This window comes from Castor canadensis, chromosome 13 (assembly GCF_047511655.1).
Source record: "Castor canadensis chromosome 13, mCasCan1.hap1v2, whole genome shotgun sequence".
In the NCBI taxonomy this organism is placed as follows: Eukaryota; Metazoa; Chordata; class Mammalia; order Rodentia; family Castoridae; genus Castor; species Castor canadensis.
Genome location: NC_133398.1, coordinates 111,351,172 through 111,365,288, shown reverse-complemented (window position 1 = coordinate 111,365,288; position 14,117 = coordinate 111,351,172).

Sequence of the window (14,117 nt, the reverse complement as noted above, 5' to 3'; positions counted from 1 at the left end):
CCCCCATTCCAAGTGACAAGCCTGAGGAGAAAAGTCCACTGCCTTCCTTAGCGAGGAAGAAATGTTGACCCGTTTGTTACTTTCTTTCAATTTTATGTTTTATCCATCTCTGTACTTATTTTATTACGTTTTTCCTCACTATTATTTCCTATAATGTCTTCCCATATACTTGTCTTCTATTGCTATCCTGCTTCTTCTCTTTTTCCTTTCCCTACCACTATTTCACTAATTAATAATACCTTTAGCTTTAATAATTTTTATCTCCTACTTAATCCCAGAAGTATCAAAATTTCTTTCTTTCCCCCTCTTAAGGCAGGTGTTGTTGATATTTCCAACTGTTTATTTTTTTTTACTACATTTAAGTATTGGTTTATTTTCAGATTGCTTTTGTAACTGCTGATGGATTTCTCTTGTCTGAATAGTAATAGGAATCATAACTCCAAGGTTATAGCCTCAATAGAAGGCTGCTTACTGAGAAAACCACATAAAATATAAATAAATAAATTTAAAGAAATATTCTTCATCCCAGATTATCAAATCACAATGTAGAAATACAATAATTTATGGAAAAGCAAGGTAATTTGATTACTTAAAAAAGCCTGTAACTCTTTAACAACCAAATTCAAAATATACTGAATTGGTTGAAATGCCAATTAATTCAAAATATAGATTAAAAATGATCAATGATCTTGAAGAGGTTTCAAACAAACAGATAAACAAAGTAAGAAGGTCAATCCTAGTCCTGGAAGAGAAATTATCAATGGAGATGATAAATACATCAAGGAAACTGACACTCTGAGAACATAAAAAATTGCAAACAAAACACTTCTCTCCAGGACTAAATGCCTTCACTGCTGATTTCTATCAAATTTGTATAGAAGTACTTATGCCAATTCTTCTCAAGTTGTTCAAAAAATTGAAATGAAGGAACATTTCCAAGTTAATTATTGGGGGCCATTATTATCCTCATACCAAAAGCAGATAAGGACATAAGAACAACAAAAATAAGAAAATTATGATTCAATATTCTTGATAAACATGGATGTAAAAATTCTCAATGAAAGATTAGCAAATCAAATCAAATGACACATCACAAAGATTACCCACAATGGTCAAGTAGGATTTATCCCAGGGTGAAAGCATGATTCAACATATACAAATCAGTAAATATAATATAACAACAGAATGAAGATTATTTTTTCATATGATCATCTCAATGTATTCAGGAGAAGCATTTGGTAAAATTCAACATTGCTTTATCATGAAACCCTGAAATAGAAATTAGCTAATAAGGATAATACATGAAGATAATGAAGGCAGTATGTAAAATACCCAAAGCACATATCATTCCAAATGAGGAAAAAATGAAGGCATTTCCTCTAAGATCTGGAGCAAGGCAAGATTGTCCACTCTCATCACTCTTATTCCATGTAGTACTGAAAGTTTTAGACAAAGCTAATAGGCAAGGGAAAGCACTAAAGCATATTCAAATATATAGGGAGTAAATAAAAATTTCCCTGCTTACAAATGATATAATACTTTATATGCAAAAGGCTACAGACTACACCCAACACCTGATTTAACTTACAAATGAATTCAGCAAGGTTTCAGGCTACAAAACCAACACACAAATCCAGTACCACTTTTATACAGCAATTATGACTGACTACAAAAGAAATCATGCAAACAATTTAACTCACAAAAGCTACAAAAGTCCATAAGGATAAATTATTCCAAGAAATTCACAAATTTATACAATGAAAATGACAAAACACTGATGAAAGAAATTGAGGAAGACACAAAAATATTGGAAAGACCTCTTAGGTTCATGGACTGGAAGAATTAATATTGTGATAGTGTCCATACTAACTGAAACAAGTTATAGATTTAATGCAGCCTCCATGTAAATACCCTGATATAATTTACAAGCCTAGAAAAAATAATTCTGCAATTGATGTAGAAGCACAAAAGACCCCAAATGATCAAAGCAAACATAAAGAAAATAACAAACTTAGTGACATCACACTGACTGATTTCAAGACATACATCAGAGCCATCACAACAAAAATAAAGCACAGTGCCAGCAGAAAAACAAACACACAAACCTGTGGAACAAAACAGAATCCTGAGAAATAAACACCCATCTAAATCCAACTGAGTTTCAACAAAGGCACCATAAGCACACATTGGTGCAAAGATATCCTCTTCAATAAACAGTGCTGGGAAAACTAGATCATCACTACAAGTGTGCAAGTTTAAAGAAAATCTGTTTTGAAATCAGGAAATTCTTGGTTCATAAATACACAGTTATTTCTACTGTACTTCTTATGAGATAATTTGCTGTATGCAGAAAAAGACATAACTCTAGATAAAGAAACATAGATGTTAATTCAGTGGGATATGATTTAGATTTTTAGTCTGGGGCCTAAAATAAAGAGCAACTAAAAGATTGGGATCAGAGATAAGTGATATGCAAAATGTCAAGGTTTTGGTTGTGTGTCACTGCCCAAGACAGAACATCTACTATGGAAGAACAGCAAAGGGACCAAAAAGACTGAGAGTTCTGGCTAGGGTATGTCAGGAAGTCATGAAGTCTTTTGTCACTATCCTATTAATTTTGACACAATTGGTGGTCCATCAGAGCAACAATGGTGGCAGGAATGTGAGTAAGAGATATTGGTCTGGCTTTCTGCTGTGATGGATGTCCATCATGTCAGCAACACAGACCATCAACACTTACACCAGTGCATATTTGTCCTTTGCATACACAAACTATGGACATGTTGACAAATTGAATGTATTGAAATCTTTCCTTGCCAATGTGTACAAAGTTTAATCCTGTTTATTATCAGCATATGTCCCAATAGTGGGTTTACTTTTCCTATTTTTAGTAGCTCAGTTGCAACAACTATCTGAAGACATAAAAAAGGCATGATCCACACCAGGAGGTGAGGGATGGGAGTGGCATTCCTGAAGAAGATGATTGACATTCATCAGGGCTGGGATCACAGGAGGCAGTGGAGAAAGATTTTCAGGTGGTCTATTGGGCATTTATAGTGCTGTTCTGCCTATGATTTTGAGTAGCCAGCAAGAATTTCTGTGAATAGAGCTCAGATATGGGACCATTAACTTTCCACTTGTAGTTTTTTCCACAGCAGAGTCTGACCAATATGGCTGTAATGTTCCTTTGAACTTGTGTAAACTTTAGATAAAATATAAAAATGATTCCTTTCAAAAGTACTCCAAGAATGAGTGTAGGGAGTAGAAAAGAGAAATGTAGAGGGGATGAATTTAGGTTTGATATATTTGACATACTTTAAGAACATTTGTAAATGACACAATACACCCAATCCAGCACAACAAAAGAATGTTAAAAAGTGTTTGCTGAGAAAATGCTAAAGGAAAAAAGTATGTAAATAAATGCAGAATCATTATAAATTTCAAAGAAGAGAATGTTGTCATATTTCTTTTTACAGTTTTAATATATACAGAAGAAAATTATTCAATTGTCATTAAATTATTCCATTAAATTGTCATTTCAAATGTTTTGTAAACTTGGGCTTTCAGAAATTTATCCCTGGATTAAGCAATATATAAGATAGAAGTACAAATTAAACTTCTAAGACCTCTTTTTCTAACAGTTCTCAAAACTTATTGCTACATGAAAGTAATCTTGATTATTTCAGCTACCATGACTCTCACTTGGTCTTTTTACACATTCTAAAATAGAATTACCTGTCTGCACTATGTAGCTTTTTTGCATAATGCACTTCTTGCCAGTCTTTTAATGTTGAGAGAACATTAAATACTTGTGAGTATAATGTCTACTAAAGGAAAGTAAACAATTGGAGTAGATTCTTTCACTCCTCTCACATATTCTTTTTTCATGGTCATTCTTCAACAGTTATTTTTCAATTATTCATGAAACCATAATACTTCTACTTGTTTTGAGACACATACAATACAATTCCTCTTGGTGGTGATTGGATTCAACTCATGGTGTTATGTGTGCTAAGCTACTGTTCTACAATTGTGTTAAACACCATGTCAAAAATGTTTTGATATCTACTAAATGTGGGCAATAATATTCACTATACCATTTTCCTGGATCTTTTGGATGCCCAATCAACTTGTTTAAACTTTTGCATTACTTTTCTAAATTTCTTTAGTGAATGATTACCTTTCAGGTCAAAACCCAAAGTATGTTGAGCAATATTTAAGTAATAACTACCTTAAAAATATTCCTTTGTTATCATTTCTTTGAATAAGATGTTCATTTAATGTACATTCTATTAAAGTTGATATTCATAATTCCAATCAGTCAGTTAAGATAAAGTCTCATTATATTGATTTTTTGAAAACAAAATTCTGGATTTTTTGCATATTATTTTTTTCATTCTATTATGAAGATTACTGCTATGTATTATTTCATGTTTCCTTTGCCCCTTGTGTATGATCTACTTTGTTTCTCTTTTAATAGCACATACTAAATGTACTAAGTGGATGTGAAGTTATTGTGATATTTCCATACATACATATAACATATTTTGGGCAAAGTCATGCATTCTACTAGTTTTTTATCCAACATATTTCAAAAATTTTAACACACTTTATATTTTTATACACATAAATATATATAATATTTTCATTACCCACCAACAACCTATCCATTCTCAAATCTGTTTCCAACTTCTTCCCTCTCTCAAAACAATCCCTGTTTTACATTCTGCTGAAACTTTTGAAAGGGAAGGAAAAGTAAGTTTTCCATACCAATCCAAAAAATGTTAATATAATTAAAAAGACTAAATATAAGACTAACATAAGCTAGATACAACTGAGCCTACATGAAGCTTACCTTGAGAGCAAAATCTTGAGAGTTTGTGATCTAAAAATGAAAAACAGTCAAGATGGGCATGTTTCTAGTGCCAAAATGGGCCTAGTCAAGAATATAAAGATTAAGAGACTGATAAAATTTATATAACATGACAAAAGCACAAATTAAAACAACATGCAGACAGTGGGAAAATTACCTTGAGAAGGTTTAGAAAAATATAATTCAGAGGATCAATTTAAGAAGGGACAAATATATATATGAGACTGGTAATGGAAAACCTACACATGTTCTAATGAACCATCTAAAATCATGCATACATGTAAAGATTTAAACACATGATAGATATCAATTTAAGATAAAATTAACCAAAAGTCAGTTCAAAATTTAGTATAAAACATATGGTAAAGAAATGACTTGAAGAAAGCAATGAAAAATTAACCAGGATACATGAAAGTATAGTGAGAAATAAACCATTAAAACTGTATTGAATGAAAAACAGAAGAAATTGCATAGAAATAAATGAAACCAAATCATATAACACAATGAACAAAAATGAATGATGCAAATAAATAGATATAATATATTGCACCCTTCAAAATCAAGGAAAAATTAAAATCCTACAAAAATAGAGAATAGGAAAATATGTATTACCTTAAAAAGTGGGAATAGTCACAAAATCTAATTTGGCTCTTAAGCAGTGTGTGGAGGAAATCCTTCTGCAAAATATATAATGCTAAGGAATATAACTGAGCTCACAGTGAACAATCCAATTAATATAACCACCTGTTCTTAGGGCTAACATGGACCTGACTGTGGTATTAAAGGACTTCATTTTGGAAACATACACAAAAACAAAAGTCTATACAAATATTATAATCCAAAACATATTATAATTAAACAAATAAAAATATTTTCAGAAGAGAATAGAAAGAAAAGTATTAATGAGAAACTGATGGGAAAGGATCATTAAAATTAAAGTATTTAGAGAAAAATAACAGAACTTATGAATTAAGTAATCATGGCAGTGCATATCACCATAATCATAAATTGAAACAAACACATATGTATTAGATAATATACATTCAAAAGTCAAGATTGAATTTAGAATCAGAGAAACATCCAAAAACTCTATAAAGAGCAATATTTGGAAAGGTTCAGTCATGACACAGGCCTCAGCTAACTCTTAAATATTGTAGTATACATGGAAAATGAGATTCTTGAGAGAAGTTCTAACCTGAAAATAAAAAATTGAACCAAGACGGCAACATATTTCCAGTTACAACTTTAGCCTTGTCTAAATAAAAGAGATTCACAGTTATCACATGTCAATTGAAAGACAAGTTCATAGAAAAAATGACATTCAGGTTTAAAGTCTCACTAAGAAACAAGAAATGAATTATCTGTAAAAAACAATAATAGAAATCAAAGTGTGCATGGAAGAATGATGAACAAAACATGATTCTGATTAGAATATGACCTCAGTTTTCAAGGAGGTATCTATGACTTCTCCAAGTTGCTCAAATTCCAATATGTTCTATTCTCATGCACACTTCTCAATATACTTCCTCTCCATCCTTACAACATTTTATATGCTCTTTAAATGCAAGGTAATATGTAACAGTCTCTAAAAATATTTTAAGTTCAGTTTTGTCTCGACATTTCTAATAGCACTTGGAAGAAATTCTCATGTTTTATTCTAGTACTAATATCATGTTTGGAATTTGTATTCAACTTCTTTTGAGATTTCAATTTGACAGCTCCAAGTTACTCAAATTCTAATATTCTGTGGTCATCTTCAGTGAAATGGGCTTAGAAGCAAGCTTATGATTATATGATACTTCACTTTTTCAATTCTGTTTCTGTTTTAAAGATACTTATTGCATTTTACCTACATCTACCTGCTATAAAAATTTGGTTATTATGTGTAAATATTGCTATTTTACTTAATAAATATCCAGACTGTGTGGTTTTCTTCTTTGTTGGTTTAGGTCTTCTGAATCTTTTCTTTCCTTTCCAGAATGCCATGGCAAAGAACTGTTTTCTGACAGTCTATGATAAGTGCTTTTCTACCTCTTATGTGTTTTTGAATTATTCATTCCTTACCATTCTTATATCAATATGTTTTCTTTCCCTGTTTTTAATGAATTTCTAATTTTGAGTATTTTTTATCCCAGTCTTGGGCTATTCTCTCATTTGTAACATTGACACTTTTTCAACCTTTTTATTCTGAAATATGACCCTTCCTGTATATTCGAAGATTCTAGATAGACTGCCTGCATGCAGAGATGGTTTCACACCTCCCTGGGAAAATATTATTTCATATTTAAGAATTTTTATAGGTTTTAATTATTTGTGTTCCTTATGGAAATAACAGGATAGCTTATGTAGGTTGTGCTATTTTTGTGTTGGTGTTGTTTTTTGTACATGTTGTATTAAGGATGTGAGTTCCATGGCAGTGCAGGAAATCATAAGAGACTACTTCAAGAACCTATATCCTAATAAATATGAAATCTTGAAGAAATGGATAGATTTCTAAACATTTACAATCATCTAAAATTGAACCAAGAGGACACTAATCACCTGAATAGATCATTAAAACAAAGTGAAATTGAAGCAGCAATAAACAGTCTCACAAAAAAGAAAAGTCCAGGAACTGATGGATGCTCTGCTGCATTTTATCAGACATTAAAGAAGAACTAATACCAACCCTCCTTAAGCTGTTCCATGAAATAGACAGGGAAGGAAAACTGTCTAATACATTTTATGAAGTCAGCATTACAATCATCACAAAACCAGGCAAAGACACCTCCAAAAAGGAGAACAAGAGGTCAATCTCCTTAATTAACATTTATGGAAAAATATTCAATAAAATAATAAGAAGTCAAATTCAACAACATATCAAAAAGATCGTTCACCACGACCAAGTTGGCTTCATCACAGGAATGCAGGGGTTTTTAAACATATGAAAATCAATAAATGTAATGTAGCACATTAACAGAAGCAAAGACAAAAACATTTGATCATCTCAATAGATGCAGAACAAGCCTTTGATAAGATCCAACACCATTTTATGATAAAAGGTCTAAGAAAAGTAAGACTAGAAGGAATGTACCCCAACATTATAAAAGCTATATATGAAAAAACTATAGACAACATTATATTTAATGGGAAAAAAAATGAAATGATTCCCTGTAAAATAGGAAAGAGGCAATGATGACCACTATCCCCACTCCTATTCAACATAGTACTGGAATTCCTAGCCAGAGCAATAAGGAAAGAAGAAGAAATAAAAGGAATAGAAACAGGTAAAGAAACTGTCAAAATATTCCTATTTGCAGATGATATGATCCTATACCTTAAAGACCCAAAAACTCTACCCAAAAACTCCTAGACCCCATCAACAGCTATAGCAAGGTGGCAGGATACAAAATCAACTTACAAAAACCATTAGCTTTTCTATACAATAATAATGAACAAAGTGAGAAAGAATATATGGAAACTATTCCATTTACAATAGCTTCAAAATAATGAAGTAACTAGGATAAAACTTAACAAAAGATATAAATGACCTCTACAAGGTAAACTATAAACCCCTGAACAATGACATTGAGGAAGACTATAGAAGGTGGAGAGATCTCCCATGTTCATGGTTAGGTAGAATCAACATAGTAAAAATGGCTATACTACCAAAATAATCTATATTTTGAATGCAATTCCCATCAAAATCCCAATGATATTCCTCAAAGAGATTGAAAAATCTACCCTAAAATTCATTTGGAAACACAAGAGACCACAAATAGCCAAGGCAAATCTCAGCAAAAAGAACAATGCTGGAGATATCACAATATCCAACTTCAAACTATTTTACAAAGCAATAGCAATGAAAACAGCATGGTACTGGCACAAAAGCAGATATGAAGACCTGTGGAACAGAATAGAGGACCCGGATATGATTCCATACAACTATACCCAACTTGTTTTTGGGAAAGGTGCTAAAATATATATGATGAAGGAAAGACAGCCTCTTCAACAAAAATTGTTGGTAAAGCTGGTTAGCAGTCTGCAAAAAGCTGAAATTAGATCTAAGTTTATCACTCTGTACTAGTATTAATTCAAAATGGATGTTAGATGAGCATTTAATATTAAGGTATAAAATACATTGGTTAGATTGTGCTAAGAAATAACTGATTTTAAAAATGAGATAACAAAAGAGAAAGTAATTTTTAGTGATTGTGGAACAGATATTTCCATTTATATTCTATAAGTAAGGAAAAAAATTAGTAAAATAAATTTTTAAAAACTCCATGCCCCTGTATTAATATATTATAAATAAATGACCACAATACTTAGATTTAATTTTTTCAAATTTTCATGAATAAATCCTATAATTAAAATCAAATCAGCATCTTCAAATGACAAAAGTCAATGGAAAGGACAAATTATTAGGTTATCATATCCTGATTTCTATTATAAGTACACATGAAAATTACCTGGATATGTTAGCATTGGAAGAATTCAAGGAACTCACAATTTAATTGGCTCAAGAGGGTGATGACATTTTATGTGCATTGAGAGGAGCCAGTCTTTATATATTAAATAATCATTTTAATGTACATAGATGCAAACAGAAAAATCAATGAAACATGTCTTCTAATGGAAAACAATTAATTATAATGTGATAAAAGAATTAAGGAAACAGTAATTTGGTGTTGAAAAAATATACTCAGATATGTACATTAAAGAACTGAAAACTAAAACATCACTCTATCAATTCCACAGACAAAAAAATATCAGAAGACAAATGTTTACATGTTACCCTTCACTTATCTTGGTAATATTGAACAAAGTCCACACTTAAATTCAGATGTAATCCCCGGGAATTTTAGGAAAACTGTATCATAAATGTGAAAACACACCATAAATTTTGACAGGAAGACATCTGGATACAATGCTATTGCCATACAAATTTGTAAAAAAAAGCCTTCAATCTTCTCAAAATAATATGTCAACTGTTACTTTCTGAATTCATACATACATACTCTAATAAAATCAAGTTGCAGTAAGATATAAATTTCAAAACAGAAACTCATGTGCACAATTAGTGGAAATTTTAGGTAGAAGGAATTAAATTGTTTTATAAAGATTTTATTTATTTGCAATTTTTTTAGCAGTTGAAGTCATCAATTTTTCTTTGTCCAAGATATTTCCAGAGACATAGGAGAATTTTGGTTTTTCATGATGGGCTCTGGGAGTAAGAATAAAATAAGTTCACAAGCAAAGACATATGTGTAAATATCTGATTCTTTTCCAATAATTTAAAACCTTTTAGTCTGACAATTAAAAAACGTATATATTCAAAATTTAAACGTATATGAGGCATTTTTACTACTATATAAAGTCATTTTATGTCATTGAGAATAAAATTTCATATCAATTTATATAGCTGTTTACACAAATACTCTTGTGCTTAGATATTTCTATACATCTTTTACAACTAAATGACGAATTTGGTATTTCTGTGGTACTGTTCACTATTTCAAAACCTCCTAAAGTAAATCCAATATATTTTCTTTACTTTCTAGTATAATTTTTTTGATATTTGAAATCTTTAAATTATTACATTTACATATTTAAATATCATTATCATTATATTTGATGAGCTTCTTTGATACATGGCAATCTTTAATCTTTCTATTCAATTTATATGATTATGATGAAATTCACCATACCATACCAGCATTTTAAAAATTTTCAATAACATTTTCAAATTCCATTTATTAGTTGAGTAGAATGAATCAAATCATTCCTATATATTGGTTGTATTTAAAATTTTATTCTAAATAGTTGTTCAAAAGTTTGCAAAAATTGACCTCAGAGCTTTCAAATATGGAAAGCCAGGGAGGTTTCGATAGAATTTTATTTGGCTTTTCAATATTATGTAGAAGCATAAACAATTATGGGCCCTCATTCACTGTGGTGAGAAAAATTCTTAGTACTCTGTTAAAATTATAATCTATTGAAATGATTGATGAGAATTGAATAATTGTGTGACTGCATACTTTATGTATAGAGAGAAGGTCATGACTTTAATTTAAAAGATGTAATATTACTATGATGCATACTTACACAAGATATGTTAAGAGGGTAACAGAGCTTAGAAATGTGAACAATTTTGAGGGAAATATTTTATTTACCAGAAGAAAAATAATGACTAGAAGAAAAATTAATCTGCCACATATTCAAACACCATTGTGAAGCAAGACATATGTAGTATACTATGGGTAAATTGTGACACAGGCCTGAAATGACTATTATTTTGCCCAAAATAAATATAATTGGTATATAGAATTTTGAAGGACTCTGTCCTTACCTTAAAATGCCAATGATACACCTTCTGTGTACTAGGACTATGCTAACTAGAACGATAAATTCATGTACAATATATGTGTATGAATACAAAGACAAAAAATAAAACAAAAGAAACACAGATGATAAGAGATAAAAATATGTTGGTACTAAAGAGACAGAAATAAGAATAATTTTAAAGAGGGACAATAGAATGAAAATGGAATGCAAAAATATTGCTGAAAACATGGCCACAGCAGTTTTTTTCTTACAATGAAGAACACCCAGAAACTCTGGGTATTTAAGGTTTTCCAGAAAACACAGAAGTTTTAGGGCTTTGAAATAATGGTGAAAATGGCATCTACACAGAACAGATGCTCACAGTACTAGGCTTGGCCTAGACAAAGGCAGTCAGATATATACAACAAATTAACATAAATTCTTAATAATACCCGATTTCAAAGTATATTACAAAGCAATAGCAATAAAAACAGCATGGTACTGGCACAAAAATAGATGTGAAGACCACTGCAATAGAATAGAGGACAAGGGTATTAATCCACACTGCTATAACCATCTCATTTTTTGACAAAGGTGCCAAACATATCATGGAGAAAAGACAGCCACTTCAAAAAATGTTGCTGGAAAAAATGGTTATTCATCTGCAAGAAACAGGAACTAGATCCATATCTATCACCGTGTACTTGTATCAACTCAAAATGGATAAAGGACTTTAATATCAGACCTGGAACTCTGAAGTTGGTACAGGAAGAAACAATAAACAATCTGGATCTAATAGGTATAGACAAAGACTTCCTCAATAGAGCCCCAGTGGCTCAGCAGCTAAGAGAAAGTATGGACAAATGGGATTTTAAAATTAAAAAGTGTCTGCACAACAAAAGAAATGGTTTCTAAACTCAAGAGACTACATACAGGGTGGGAGAAAATATTTGCCAGCTATACATCAGACAAAGGACTGATAACCAGAATATACAGGGAACTCAAAAACTAAACTCTCCCAAAATTAATAAACCAGTAAAAAATGGGCAACTGAACTAAACAGAAATTTCTCAATAGAAACTCAAGTGGCCAAAAAACACATGAAAAATGTTCACCATCTCTAGATAGAAAGGAAAGCAAATCAAATCAACACTAAGATTCCACCTCACCCCCGTTAGAATAGCAATTATTAAAAACACCACCACCAACATGCATTGGTGAGGATGTGGGGAAAAAGGAACCATTGTACATGGCCAATGGTAATGCAAGCTGGTGCAACAACTTTGGAAAAAAAATTTGGAGGTTTCTTAAAAATCTAAACATAGACCTGCCGTATGATCCAGCAACCCACTCCTGGGGATATACGCAAAGTAATGCAACACAGGTTACTCCAGAGGCACTTGCACACTTATTGCTTATTGCAGCACTATTCATGATTGCCAAGTTATGGGAACAACCAAGATGCCCCACTACTAATGAATGGATCAGGAAAATGTGGTATTTGTACACAATGGAATTTTACTCAGTCATGAAGAAGAATGAAATCTTATCATTCTCAAATAAATGGATGGAACTGGAGAACATCATTCTGAGCGAAGTTAGCTAGTCTCAGAAGACCAAACATCATATGCTCTCCCCCATTTCTGGACTTTAGATCTAGGGCAAATACAGCTATGTGGTTGGACTTGGGTCACAAGGCAAGGGGACAGCACATAAGGGAGGTATGGGAATAGGTAGAAAACTCAAAACATGAAAACGTTTGATGTCTCCACTCCAGAGGAACTAATACAAAAACCTTAAAGCGACAGAGGTAAACATGAGAAGGGTACCAGGAACCAATGTAAAGGTCAGTTGGAGATGAATTCACTTGGGATGTAAAACATTTGTACATGAAAGCAATGCTAGCAATCTCTCTGTATAGCTATCCTTAAGTCAACTAGCAAAAACACTTTGTTTTCTTTATTATGCTTATGTCTTCTCTTCAACAAAATTAGAGATAAGGGCCAAACAGGTTCTGTCTGGATGTGATGGGTGGGGGGGAGAACATGTGGGAAGGGTACAGCATGGAGAAAAGACCCAAACAATATACACACATGTGAATAAGTTATTATAACAAATGCAGCCATGAAGAAGAATGAAATGTTATCATTCGCTGGTAAATGGATGGAATTGGAGAACATCATTCTGAGTGAGGTTAGCCTGGCTCAAAAAACCAAAAATCGTATGTTCTCCCTCATATGTGGACATTAGATCAAGGGCAAACACAACAAGGGGATTGGACTATGAGCACATGATAAAAGCGAGAGCACACAAGGGAGTGGGTGAGGATAGGTAAGACACCTAAAAAACTAGCTAGCATTTGTTGCCCTTAATGCAGAGAAACTAAAGCAGATACCTTAAAGCCACTGAGGCCAATAGGAAAAGGGGAACAGGTACTAGAGAAAAGGTTAGATCAAAAAGAATTAACCTAGAAGGTAACACCCATGCACAGGAAATCAATATGAGTCAATGCCCTGTATAGCTATCCTTATCTCAACCAGCAAAAACCCTTGTTCCTTCCTATTATTGCTTATACTCTCTCTACAACAAAATTAGAAATAAGGGCAAAATAGTTTCTGCTGGGTATTGGGGGGGAAGAGAGAGGGGGCGGAATGGGTGGTAAGGGAGGGGATGGGGGCAGGGGGGAGAAATGAAGCAAGCCTTGTATGCACATATGAATAATAAAAGAAAAATGAAAAAAAATTATTATAACAAAATGGAACAAAAACATTATCATAAAGAACATATGAAGACTGATTATAGAAAGAAAATAAATAATTTCTCTTTAATAAGAAAAGTAAAAGTATATATGGTAATATATGCTTAAACGTTCATTGCAAGTAGTATAAAAACACAAAAACAATTTCAGAATTGAATATTTAAATTAAAATATAACATA